Here is a 15471-nt window from a genome sequence, read left to right as displayed (position 1 = left end):
TGCCGAGTGCTAGTAATTAGACTTGATTTCTGCAAGTAGACTTGCGAGATTTATTTCATTCGTGACATTTATGTTAAGATATTTTCTTGGGATGAGTCTAGAATATTTTTGGGTTGGAATTCCTCTTATGTAATGTTCTAGAATGATCTGTAAGCCATTTTGGCAAGTATAAATAGAGTGTTTAGGCTTAGAGTTAGGCAAGTTTTTGGGAGAAGAAGATTAGGGAGCAGAACTAAAAGTGCAAATTTGCAGTTGGATCTTTGGATGTGAATGTATTTGTAATTGGCTGTAACCTAGAAGGCCTCACAATTGGGCATGTATGTTGAATATTTGAAGAATCAATAAAAGTATTTCATTCTTCTTCCTCGTTTGTTGTTGTTCTTTGTGTTGCTTTCATTGTGTTAACTCTTGTAGGGTCGTTTGGATAGCTGGGTGAGCCTTTGGCCCTAGTTATTCATCTTTTCCTGCATCATTTGGTATCAAAGCTTGAGGTTCATCCTTGTGCAGATTGGATCATGTAGAATCCTAATTCAAATTTTGTTGTAGGGTGGAAAATCTATGAATTTGACCTATAACTTGTAGAGGGTTACGATCTTGTAGGAACCTGATTTGTAAAAATGGTTTGTGGTAGAAGAAATGCTGATGATGCTATATTGCATTAGTTGAGACAAATTGCAACCAGATTAGATGCTGTGGAGATAGCCCAAAGGAGAGCAACACATCTTGATGATGTAAGTGATGATGAAGCAACATCACCAAACCATAATCTAGAACCTGAAGAAGATCAAGATGAGGAAATATTATTGCGAGTGTTATCTAGGGAAAATTCAAAGCCTACTGTTGAAGTTGTTCCTTATGATGGAAAATTGGACACCAATGCTATGTTGGATTGAATCTCTGATATGGAGAAGTTCTTTGAGTATGAAAACACTCTTGATAATAGAAAGGTGAAGATTGTAGTCACTAGGCTGAAAGGTCATGCATCACTATGGTGGGAGCACTTGCAAACTGATAGACAAAGGAGAGGAAAGGAGAAGATTAGAACTTGGCCAAAGATGGTGAACAAGGTAAAAAACAAATTCCTTCTTGCTGATTACCAAGTTAGCTTGCTAAGAAAGATGCAAAATTTGAAACAAAAGGACATGACTGTGAAAGAATATACTGAGGAATTCTATAGATTGGACATCAGATCTGGACATGTGGATGATGATGTTGAGACAATTGCAAGATACATTAATGAATTGAGATCTAGACTAAAAGATGAAATAAGTTTTGTGAAGTTGGAAAGTGTGGAAGAAGCATACCAATATGCCTTGAAGGTTGAGGAGATCTTGATAAAGAAGTATAAACAAAGACAAAGAGGTAGAGGTGGTAGATTCCAAAGAGGTAGAGGTAGATCTTATGGTAAAGGTGGCGGATTTGAAAGTTCTATTCAGGATAAAGGAAAATTTGAATGGAAGAATGACGAAAAAGGAAAGACCAAATGGAAAAGTGGTAATTCTTACCAAGGAGGCACTAGTTCTTACCAAGGAAGAGGTAATTCCTATTCTAGAGGTGGATTTCATGGTAATTATTCCAGATGTGGTAAAGAGGGACATAGATCTTTTGAATGTAGATCATCAGAAAGTGGGCAAGGTAATAGAAATGCTATGATTCAAGATGATGATGCGAGTTCACCAAGCAGACCTAAGGCTGGAGAAAACCTGATGGTGAGAAGAACCTTATGCAATAAGGAAAGTGACGAGGAACTTGTTTTAAGGAGAAGTCTTTTCAAGACAAGATATAAGATGGCTGAAAAATACTGCAAAGTGATCATTGACAGTGGAAGTTTTACAAATCTGGCAAAAGAAGAGTTGGTTACCAAGTTATAGTTGTAGAGGCTAAAACATCCCAAACCTTATCATGTTTCATGGATCAAAGATGAGCATAAGATATTGGTAAGTGAGCAATGCCTTGTGAAATTCAAAATTGGAAATTACTTTGATGAAGTCTCGTGTGATATTATGCCCATGGATTCTTGTCATATTTTTTTGGGTAGACCTTGGCAATATGATAGATATGCTATGCATGATGGAAGATTGAATCAATATACTCTTTGGGTAAATGGGAAGAAACAAACATTGTTGCCTTTGATTGAAATTCCAGATGAGGTTAATTGTACTACTATAAAAATTTGCATGGTTAATGGGAAACAATTTAAAAAGAAAATGAAAAGGAATCAAGTCTACTTTGCCATAGTTCCTAGAGGACTGAGTATTGGTAGTAATGACCGAGCAGCAAAAGCTAGCAATGACTAAGTGATAGCAGATAGTGATAGCCGAGTATCAGTAGAAATTACAAAATTGCTAAATGAGTATAAAGACATTATTGCTCATGATATTCCTAATGGTTTACCTCTAGTAAGAAGTATAAGTCATTGTATGGATTTGATTCCTAGAGAAAGTTTGCTACATAAAGCCCCATATAGATTGACACCTGCACAAAATAAAGAACTTAACAGATAAGTGCATAAGTTGTTGCAGAAAGGTTTGATTAGAGAAACCTTGAGTCCATGTGTTGTACTTGCTGTATTAGCACCTAAAAAGAATGGAGAATGGAGAATGTGTATTGATTCTAGAGCCATTAACAAGATAACAGTGAAATATAGGTTTCCCATGCCAAGGATGGATGACATAATGGATTGTTTGAGTGGAGAAAAATATTTTACCAAGATTGATTTGAAGAGTGGCTATCATTAGATTAGAATAAGAGAAGATGATGAATGGAACACTACTATCAAGACAAAAGATGGTTTGTATGAATGGTTAGTTATGCCTTTTGGTTTGACTAATGCACCTAGTACTTTCATGAGGTTGATGAATGAAGTTCTGAAAAGATTCTTGGGCAAGTTTGTGATTGTTTATTTGGATGGTATTCTAATATTTAGTAAGACTAAGGAAGAACATCTTGAGCATATTAGACAAGTATTGCAGAGGTTGAAAGAAGAAAGGTTGCTGATTAATATGAAAAAGTGTTGTTTTATGCAAGAGGAGATTGTGTATTTGGGATTTGTAATTTCAGCTGATGGTTTGAAGATGAATCCTGAGAAGGTTAAAGCAATTTTGGAATGGCATACACCTGAGAATGTGGGCAAGGTAAGATCATTTCATGGTTTGGCTAGTTTTTACAGAAAGTTTATAAAGAATTTCAGTGCTATGTGTAATGCTATGACTAAAAAAATGAGGGGAGATAAAAAGGAATTCAAGTGGACACATGGAGCTAATAAGAGTTTTGAGACTTTGAAACAAAAGGTTACTGAATTACCTATATTGGCTTTGCCTGGTTTCAACAAAGTATTTCAAGTTGAATGTGATGCAAGTGGTAATGCATTAGGAGCTGTATTAAGTCAAGAAGGTAAGCTTGTTGCTTTCTTTAGTGAAAAGTTGAATGATGCTAAAAGGAAATATTTTGTGTATGATCAAGAGTTTTATGCTATTGTTTAAGCATTGAAGAAGTGGAGACCTTATTTGATGCCTAAGGACTTTGTGTTGTATATTGATCATAAAGCTTTACAATACTTGGGAAGTCAACAGAAACTGAATCAGAGACATATGAAGTGGGTTGAGTACTTGCAAAGTTTTACATTTTTCATTAAGCATAAGAATGGAGTTACTAATAGAGTTTCTGATGCATTGAGTAGAAGACTTTCTTTGTTGATTGAAATGAAGGTTGAAGTTCTTGGTTTTGATGAGATGAAAGAGTTATATGATGCTGATCCTAATTTTTTTGAGGCATGGAGAGAGTGCAGAGCACCAAATCTAATAGACCGCATAAATAAGTATGATGAATATTTCATTCAAGAAGGTATGTTGTTCAAAGGTATTCAGTTGTGCATTCCTAGAAGTCCTAAAAGGTTGAATTTGATTAAGGAAAAGCATAGTGGTTGATTAGCTAGACATTTTGGAATTGATAAGACATTGAGTTTGCTGAAAGAGAATTATTATTGGCCACAAATGTATAAGGATGTTCAAAAATTTGTAAAGTGTTGTGGAGTTTTTCAAGTTGCAAAAGGGGTGAGTCAAAATACTGGTTTGTATACACCTATTATTGTTCCTGAGAAACCTTGGACTGACATTAGTATGGATTTTGTTCTTGCATTGCCTACGACAGTGAAAGGGTATGATTCCATATTTGTTGTAGTGGATAGATTTTCTAAGATGGCTCATTTCATACCATGTAAGAAGACATCAGATGCTGAGCATGTTGTTGAACTTTTCTTTAAAGAGATTGTGAGATTGCATGGGTTACCAAGAAGCATTATTTCAGACAGAGACAGTAAGTTTGTTGGTTGTTTTTGGAAGACTTTGTGGAAGAAGATGTGTATTGAATTGAAGTTTAGTTTTACATTCCATCCATAAATAAATTGTTGGACAAAGGTTGTGAATAGAAGCTTGAGCAATTTGATAAGATGTTTAGTTGGGAATAAGCCAAGTAATTGGGAGGTGGTATTGACACAAGCTGAATTTGCATATAATAATTTTGTGAATAGGAGTATAGGGAAGACACCTTTTGAGATTTTTACTGGAATGCATCCTAGAGGTATATTAGATTTGAGAGATGTTGCTAGTGAAGAAAAGAAAAGCACTGCAAGAGAAGAATTCGCCAATTTTATGGAGTCTTTGCATAAGGAAGTGAAGTTGAGGTTGGAACAAAGTAATCAGAAGTATAAGGAGAATGCTGACCCATCTAGAAGACACCATGATTTTCAAGTTGGTGATGAGGTGATGGTTCATCTAAAGAAAGGAAGATTCCTAGCTGGAACATATAGTAAGCTGAAGATGAAGAAATTTGGACCTTGTAAGATCTTGAAGAAGTTTGATAGTGGTAATGCTTATGAAGTTTAGTTACCTGATGACATGGATATATCTACTATATTTAATATTGATGATTTGTATAAGTATCATGAGTTAGAGGATGAAGTTGTTGTATCAGATGATTATCCTAAGAAGCAGATTGAAGAAGTTGAATAGATATTGGATCAGAGAGTTGGCAAGAGCACAAGAGGAAAAGATTACTATGAATATTTGGTGAAGTGGAAGAAAAAACCTATTGAAGATGCTTCACGAATTTCTCAATTTGAGTTGGATTTAGCTCAGGTTGGGACATCTCAATGATTCAGGAGAATAATTTCTTTCAACCCTAGTTGTCTGATGCATGAGCATCCTGGGTTGCCTTGTTATCCTGTTCAATTTTGTTCATTTTGCAAGTTGGTGCCGAGTTACTCTAGCACTCTTCATGTGTTGAGTTATTGTAGCACTTAGTTGGTGCCGAGTTACTATAGCACTCTTCATGTGCTGAGTTACTATAGCACTCTTCATGTGCCAATTTACTATAGCACTCCTCATGTGCCAAGTTACTATAGCACTCTTCATGTGCAGAGTTACTGTAGCATTCCTTCATGTGCCAAGTTACCGTAGCATTCCTTCATGTGCTGATGAAATGTCCCTTTTCTTATTTTTGTATGATATTTCCAACCTTTAATCAGATCTTTAAGATCAAACAACTAATATCACAAAGATCCTCCAAATTTCTCAAGAAACCCCAAATCGGGTATGCCAGAAATGGTGCCAAAAGCTTCACAGCTTCACCTATTATTAATAAATCTAAAAATGGAAATTTTTACAGAAATTTCAGCAGCATAACAGCCTAAAAAATGAAATTTCCATATCTATATATCCTTTACACAATAGCTCACAAATGTAGGACAAAAACTATGCTCATCGAGCTCCCGAAATTAACACAAAAATGCCTGGAAACACCACAAAAAAACTAATAAACTATCTCAAAAGTTTAATCATGTCCCAATACATATATTCAGCTCTATTTTAATAGCTTAAAGTTTGAAATACAGTAGCAACCAAAACTGATATGAAATGCTCAACTGAAAACACCAAACTCATGCAAAAAACACACCCAAAAACCCACAAATCTACACTGTTCAGCACAAAGGCAAACTCTGTATGAGCATGCACATAGAATGGCTTCAAAATCCCATCCTTAGCCTTCCTAGAAACCTAAAAACTCCCATTCTTGGGTCTCTCTGGAAACCTGCAAACTCCCGTTCTTGGGTCTCCTTCTCCACAGGTTTGGCAGCCTCTGAAGAATAACAAAGAATGAGCAAAAATCAAGTTCTCCCATCTGCCCAAAATGCCTCCAAACCCCTTAAAACAGGGCATAACTGTAACTCACATCCAAGAGAGGTTAATGAAACCTATTTTAATAATAATTTTCATTTATTAGTCCAACAGTTTCCAAAGATTAACCCCCTTTTTCCGAAACTTCACTTTCTTGGGCCTACCTGCCTTAGCAAAGATTATTATTTTTTTAATTATTTGAAAAGGGGACATGACAGCTAAGTTACTATAGCACTCTTCATGTGCCAAGTTACTGTAGCACTCTTCATGTGTCAAGTTACTGTAGCATTCCTTCATGTGCCGAGTTACTGTAGCATTCCTTCATGTGCTAAGTTATCCAGTGTATGCCAAGTGCCGCTAATTGGATGTGATTTCTGCGGGCTAACTTGCAGGATTTATTTCGTTCGCGACATTTATGTTAAGATCTTTTCTTGGGATGAGTCTAGACCATTGTTGGGTCGGCCTTCCTTTTATGTAATGTTCTAGAATGATCTATAAGCCATTTTGGAAAGTATAAATAGAGTGTTTAGGCTTAGATTTAGGCATGTTTTTAGGAGAAGAAGATTAGGGAGCAGAACTAAAAGTGCAAATTTGTAGTTGGATCTTTGAATGAGAATGTATTTGTAATTGACCGTAACCTAGAAGGCCTTATAGCTGGGCATGTATGTTGAATATTTGAAGAATCAATAAAAGTATTTCATTCTTCTTCCTCCTTTGGTTGATGTTCCTTGTGTTGCTTCCATTGTGTTAACTCTTGTAGGGTGGTTTGGATAGCTGGGTGAGCCTTTGGCCCTAGTTATTCACCTTTTCCTGTGTTAGATATGGATACTAGAAGTGATCTTTGAGTAGGGTAATGAAGATTACCCTAGAAAGACCAAAGATTAGGTCTTAGGAAGAGCTAAAAGAGATCTTAAAAGTTAGTTAGGACTCCCCATCAGATATTGTGGTAGTTGTCAAGATGATAAGCTTTTAAAGGTCTATAGGGTACAACTTGTATTCATGTATTTTTTGGAATGATGGAACTTGAATTCGAAGTTATCTATGTTTTCTATTGGTAGAATTTGTATTCTCGTCATTAATTTGATTGTTGGAATAATTTAAATATTTTAAAGGGAATTTTTTTTTCTTGTTAATTAAAAAATGAAAGAATTCAAAGGTTTTTTGGGGAAAATTTGTTTTCCATTTTTTGAAAGTAATTCGAAAGTTTTGAGGGAAATTATTTCTAATTTTATATTTAGGTGAAAGTTTGTTCATAGGGTATCAACTTTCAAATAACAGTATGGGTTCAACCTAAGAGTTTGTTTAGGTTCCCAATTTTGGGGTGTTGGAAAATGATTAAAATTCATTACAAATTTTATTTTATTTAAAGGATGAGAGACTTCCACAGTTTATTCATAATGTAAATATTGAAATTGAACGTTCACAATTTATTTGAGATCTAATAAGTTTTGAGGTCAGTAGTTTTTTCCTAAAAACATCATGAGAATTATCACAAACCATATGACTTGAGGTCATTGGTCATTTAAATTCTAGGAATATTGTGGTATTAGATTGATTTATTTTGTTTAGATAGGGCATTAGATTAAAGTTTTGGAAATTTGGACAAACATTGTAAGCTAATTTTTGCAAACTACCTAAATACAAAGTTTTTCCTATTTATATTTGGTTAATCAGTAAGAAAAACATCTTAACAACCCAGTTTGACATAAAACATGACCAAAAATTAGAATTAGGTTTTTATTGATATAAATTATTTTCTAATTAATCACTTATGTTTTCTGTTAGAAGATTATTCTAGGATTTAATCAACAAAATGACATTTTTTAGTCTAAATTGCCATAATTGGTAGAATCAAGTTTCTAGATGGTTAAGAGCTCCATTTGAAGGGTGGGGGGAAATATAAGTGACCTGTTTGAGCCTTCAAAATATGTTTCAAATCCTATTAGATAAAAATATTTTCTATCCGTACTTCATGTCCAAATCAAATCCTAATGTATTTGAAATAAGAGGGAAAAAATCTACCAAAGTGTACATCACCTTGTAGGAAGAACACGAGTTTTTATAGATGTACAAATAATTTAAAGACCCCAACATAGTTGCATTCTTCCTTCATTCACACAAGAAAGAACATTTATTATAAATTTTGAGTTAGTGAGACCAAGAGCTCATTTTTATACTAGTAGAGGAGAATCAGCTGGTCCAAGTTCAAAGCAAGGCCATTGGAAACCCACACTAAAAACCTACAACTAATATCTACTTCTAGTAGGTCCACTCAAGTGGATCTTGTTGATGGGCCCTTAATTATCTTCTAGGCTTTGAAAAAAAAGGTTTGAGAGAATTTATTTCAAAAATATTTAGTCCTCAATAAATATGAGATGTTTGAAGCCTTTAAAAATTAAAAAATCTACTTTTCCAAAACTAAAAATCTAAAAAATGAAGGAAAATATTCCAAGGCTCTGGTGATGGACATGATAGATCACAAGAAATTAGAGAACAATCAAATTATCCATAAACCTCCAACACAACAAGTAGAGTGAACTTTTTATAATAGTAAGTACATTGTAGTGTCCATTACTTTCACATTCTACCTCATCCATTCTCTTGATCCCGAACACATCCTAAAATATAGATTTCATGTCCAAATCAAATCCTATTTCCAACCCCCAAACTATCCTTAAAATATTGGAACCTTTACATGAGGCTTATCACTAGGCTCCACTTTAATTTGTGCATATCATAATCCAGTCACTTGTCATAAAAGTTAACAAAAAACCTTGTATTCTCATTCATAGACTCTTGATAAACATTCTCCAACCTCTATAGTTGTCTTGCCTGCTCTATACTCATCTTGGAAAGCAAAGCTTTACATCCAAACTCATCAAAAGCAAGCATACTCGCACAAGAAATATAAATGCTAAATCTTCACTGAGTGAAATTGTTTAAAGAATTCTATACCTTTGTTCACCCTACCACACCACAATCTTTCAAAAATAGATCTTTCCAAAGCTTAGGTGCCAATTCTAGCCTTCAATTTTGTGGATCAACCATAAACATCTCCAAAATCCTCATAATATAGGCCTTGTCATTATTGTTCAGTTTAGAAACAAGGCCAGATTATGGTTTTCCCATGCTGTCAAATAACAATTAGATACACTTGCAGTCGTATTATTAATTAGTGTCATCCTTTAAATTTAGTAAAGCATAATCCTAGATCATAGCATTTCTTTTTGCATAGTCTACCCTAGTCGAGTATAATTGTTACAATGACAGTAAATGAATGTCTTGATGTATCTGAGACTCCCTTCATGAGTATTTGTTCAGATATATGCACATAATATGTGAATAAGGTTTATTTTTGTGCCAGAATATGTGAATAAGGTTTATTTATTTATTTTGTTAGAAAAGAGGGACAGTAGGAGTTTTGTGCCATAATATTTATATTTAATTTAAAAAAAAAAAAAAAAATTCATATAACCAATTGGAATGTGTGCATGAAAACTCCACCTCAATTCTAAATCACATTCTATACAATTTTCTTTTAAAGAATTGAGTGGATGAAAGGGGAGGACATTTTAAAAATTTTTAATTTAATATTTTTTGTTACCCATGTATCTAAATTTTACTATAACTTAGTTTTTGACATTTTTGGTGTTTTTTTAAATTATAAAATTTGTTTGATATTCAAAATGTGATTGAGTCTATATATATATATATATATATATATATATATATATATATATATATATATATATAATCATAATTTATAAGAAATGTCGATGTTTATTAGCTGTTTAGATGTGCTTTAATTTTATTCATGTTTTTAAAATTATATTCATTTTATATGTATAATATCAATATAATTTTTTCATAAATAAAATACTATTTTCAAGTTTAGACTTTTTAGAAAGAAAAACTTTCGTGGGATGCACTAGAAAGTTTCTAAGAATATTGTATCAAGTAATAAAATGTTAAGTGAATTAAATTAGGGAAATAATAAATTATCTTATGTCATCAACCAATTTAGCCTGTAACTTAAAAAGAATGCTTGAAATTGGGCACATCACTTTTATATTTTAGTCAACTATTGACATTGATTGTGCTTCAATTCTTCGCATTGATTGTACCTCAATTTTTAGGTTTTACTACTCGACTAATTGTCAAGCTCAACCTATCTAATTACAAAACTAAAACTCATTATTTCCCCATTAAGAAAAACATGCTACATAACTCCTACTATGAAAGCCACCATACTAAAGTAGGAAGTTTGGTGCTTGCACCCCTTGTTTTATGTCATAGCTACCTATGATCACTCATGAATTAATTGCTTATGATATTTCTTCTTTTTAATATATATATATATATATATATATATATATATATATATATATATATATATATATATATATATATATATATATATATATGTAGAAGAGATGTTGAAAGGTAAATAAAGAAGATTATTTTAAAAACTTTTTATAATTTGAAAGTAGATCATTTTATAATTAATACAGTTATTACATTACAAAATTTTAATAGTTTTGTATGTAGAACACTAATATGATGATGTTGTATTTAAGATTCATATTTTATTGTATGCCAATAAAAGTGATAGTAACTTATGCTCATTAAATTAAATTTTATAGGTTAAGAGATAGTAAATTAGACAATTCAACAAATATATATTTGTTAAAATAAGAGATAAATCGAGAATATACAAATAAAAACAAGAGACATGATATATCGTGGTTCACCATAACTTGTGGCTACATCCACACTAAGAGTAGAAAAACATATTATTCAATCATTGCAACTTATAACTTACATACACAGGGATTTACCATTATATTTATAATATACAAAGAGACAAATAAGAAGAATATGAAATGAACAAACATGACTATTTAACTTCATAGCCAACAATCTCCTACTTGAATTTTAACTCATGCTACAACCTCATATTTGAATAACCTCCCACTTAAACTCTACTTTCCCTTACCAAATTCCATGGTAAGAACTTGTCAATAGATAATCATCATAGCTCGAATAACAATCATAGCTAGTTTCTAATCACATCCAACCAACTATAAAACATCAGTAGATTTATGCTAAAATATCTAGCTCATACAATAATTAGAAATGTCAACCAAAAAATTGACTTAATCAACACATTGAAGGTGTGGCACCAACTTGAGTTAATTTGCAAACTGCAACCAACCTACTACAAAAATATCATGACCTCTTCCATGTCCTTTCTTGGGAGGAACATGCATGTAAACCATAACTCATCCTTCTATCAATAACACCAAGTGATTAGCTATGTCAAACATGATCTCCTTTACCTCCCTATATGAGAGCATTTAAAACACCCAACCACCATGGATGAAAGCTCATTGTAAACAAGAAGATCAAACTCAAAAAATTCCAAAACTAGGAACGATATTGACCATCTCCTAAATGCATAAGGAGACAAATCTTCCAAGTAGACCAAGAGTAGGGAGTGAGAATGCTCCTCCAGGATACACTAAGTAACAAGGACTCTTTTCCAAGAACAATCTCTGCTAGGTCTATAATGAACTCATGTCCATCCACAAGTGTAGGCTCCTTGAACTTCATGTTGAAATCTTCACAGAGAAACCATCTTGATGTCAAAAATTGGCTAATGAATATGTAATGGACACCTAGGAATGCCCAAAAGCTGAACCAAAGCTGGAATTATATTAATTCTAAAAATGCTGCAATCAAGTACAAAGAGATGTATTCCAAAGGCCAAACCCTAAGGGAATGACGTCTAGAATGTTACAAGAGAGGATGAACATCCTCTAATGCCAAGAAAGATATGTGATTCACACATCCAAACTCTTATCAAATGTAATTCACAATCATCCGATACAATAATCCCATCCTCAACAATGAGACTTTCAGCCCTATTTATCCTTTTCTTCATCCTTCTGGAAGGAACTAAAACATTAATTAATTGCAAGGGCTATAAGCTTCCTCCTTCCAATAATTAATGCATACCCTAAAAACTCCTCCCTGGAAATAATTAATTAAATTGAGAGGCTTCCGTCCTTCCAATAATTAATACATACCCTAGAAGCTACTCCCTTGTAATTAATAATTAAATTAATTAAATACAAAGTCACCTTTAAATTGAATGAATTTATAAGAAATTAATTTAATTTTTTCTTATCCTCCACTTAGACTTTGGAGAACGTGAAGGCCAAAAGATGGGATCATTACAAATTCACCCTCCTTGAAATTGCTTGTCCTCAAGCAATTAAGTAACATAATGGACTCCAACCTCCACCTGGATCCCAATATGTGATATCCATATGGAAGTTAAACCAACTGCAAACCCGCATCATCAGGACCAACCCCTGTAGCCTAGCATTCAAAACTTGTGCTGATGAAGTCAGAATGTCACCATAAGGCAACTCCATAGAAGATCTGTGAAACGTCTTCTTCCCTTTATCCATCCACATAATATATATTGGACTGGAATGCATATTATCACCATCATGCATTGAAAAAGATGTAGTTGTAGGTGAACCATATGTACTCATGCTAACTGTATCAACAATAGGTGTTGCTGCATTGAAATATATGGACATAGGAACAACATTAACTGCTGCAATAGAAAACTGAACTGAATTTGTAGTTGATGAAAACTCATAATCATTAACATGTGTGGCTTCATTAGAAAATACATCAACCACTACATTTATACCATTAAACTCCTCATTGGATGCTTCAACTGACATAGAAGTGGTTGCTGATATGATAGTATCCTCGCATTCTCCTAATTCCACTATTGCTACGTCATCATCCCCTGACAAGGCTTCATATGTGGTCTCCTGACTTTGCATGCATGTCTCTATTGACTCTGTCAAAATTCCCACATCATAGTTGGCTGGCTCTATACGTGTCTTGATCCCACTTGAGAAATCGACTACCTTATGCTCTGGAGTAACATACAAACCATCAATGTTGATGCCCATCTGTCTAGCCATAAGTTGCAACATCATATCCATTCGCCTATTCTGCTCCTGTTGCATACGTTGCCTCTTCTCTAATGTACCCAATAACTGTCTAAGCATCACATCTTGATCTGGACTAATATACATCTTTATCCGGATATCAATATGATCTCGACAGGATGGCAGGACTTATAGCTCTGATACCACTGTAATGGACACCCAGGAATGCCCAAAAGCTGAACCAAAGCTGGAATTATATTAATTCTAAAAATGCTGCAATCAAGTACAAAGAGATGTATTCCAAAGGCCAAACCCTAAGGGAATGATGTCTAGAATGTTACAAGAGAGGATGAACGTCCTCTAATGCCAAGAAAGATATGTGATTCACACATCCAAACTCTTATCAAATGCAATTCACAATCATCCGATACAATAATCCCATCCTCAACAATGAGACTTTCAGCCCTATTTATCCTTTTCTTCATCCTTCTAGAAAGAACTAAAACATTAATTAATTGCAAGGGCTAGAAGCTTCCTCCTTCCAATAATTAATGCATACCCTAAAAACTCCTCCCTGGAATTAATTAATTAAATCGAGAGGCTTCCGTCCTTCCAATAATTAATACATACCCTAGAAGCTACTCCCTTGTAATTAATAATTAAATTAATTAAATACAAAGTCACCTTTAAATTGAATGAATTTATAAGAAATTAATTTAATTTTTCTTATCCTCCACTTAGACTTTGGAGAACGTGAAGGCCAAAAGATGGGATCATTACAGAATATATGTAATTGTTGTCATTTATGGAAACACATGATGTACATGCTTGTAGAAAACCTCATAAATAAAGATACTTAGCTTTTGGTAATCAAAAAATTGTCTAAGTATGAAATTGGTTTACAGTAGTGTATTGTTTTGTATGTAACTTGTTACTGACATTATATTATGATTAGCGAAGTTAGATGGAGATAGTATACATGTTTATGGTGACATATATAACCTCACACATTAGTATAGGCTATATAGAAAAGAGATATCCATGTTCTACCAGTGAAACAAAATAATGTAATTAAAGGAAAAGAATTTTTTTTTTTACAAAATAACTACTTGACCAATTAGGGCCAACATCCTAGATGTTTACTCTAAGTTGGAAAAGTATATTATGGTCTTAGATGGCCTAGCATAAATTTTTGAAAAGGCATGGTATTTATGCAAAGGACATCTTGTGAATTCAAATGTTTTGTGATGTGTTGTGTTGATAAATTGTATTGTGATATGCAAACTTTCTATGAAGCAATACATGTGAAGTTGATTTTGTGATCGAAGATCTAGCTAAGGTCAGAGATTAGTCAAGAAAGAAGTTACAACACCTATATTCTAGAAGACTAATTACTTGTTTGGGTAGTCATCTCTTCTTGTAATTGGAAGTGCACGTTTGGGCAATGGGCTCATCTTGCATCTACTGTACTACAACTCCTAACAAGGTTGGAATCTCCTAATAGGGATTCACAATCTCCTAACAGGGACTCTCTATACTAAATTTTCTCATTGAATCCTAATAGGGTCCATCCTCTAACAAGGAACATATATATCAATATATTATCTATTGGGTATCATCCCCACTAGGATTTTCCCTTGGCCAGGGTTTCCCAAGTTAACAAAATATGGTGTTATGAGTTATCTTTGTGCATGGTTACTATTACTATTCAAAATTACTTGTTTACTTTCTTATGTATGGTTCAAAGTAATAAATAATATTTAGTTGGTGACTAAAGTTTGTAAATTACTAATTCACCCCCCCCCCCCCCAGTAATTCCTATTTCTAACAATTAGTATCAGAGCATAGTTACTCAGAAGAGGCTTAACAACTTGAGTAAGATCCTTATGTATATGGAACAATTGATGAAGAACCTTGAAGAGGCATTTGAAAAAATTGATCTCCTTACTGAAGAAAGAGATAAGCTAAAGGATAAATATGAAGACTCTAATGTATTTATTAGACAATTAAAGGACAAGATTGAACATCTCAAATCCAAGCCTGAATCTACTAATTCTGAAACTAGTGATGTGACAGAAAGTGAGTCACAAATAGTTAGGAAAACAATAAAACAAGGAATAATGCATGTGCAACCTTTATCAGTGTCTATTCCAAAAACATATTTAGAATAAAGCATTCCATATGCTATAGTATCAACTAAACAACCAAGTGAGCTAAAGAGAAAATTAGAAAGATTAGTGGAAGCTATGACTACCAAGACAAAAAGAGTCAAGCAAAAAGCTACTTGACTAGGAAAGAGAAAAAAGACATTGTTAACAATT

Source organism: Cupressus sempervirens, chromosome 3 (genome assembly GCF_028749045.1).
Source record: "Cupressus sempervirens isolate cs-2001-9-10 chromosome 3, ASM2874904v1, whole genome shotgun sequence".
In the NCBI taxonomy this organism is placed as follows: domain Eukaryota; kingdom Viridiplantae; phylum Streptophyta; class Pinopsida; order Cupressales; family Cupressaceae; genus Cupressus; species Cupressus sempervirens.
Note: the sequence above shows the minus strand (reverse complement) of the source record.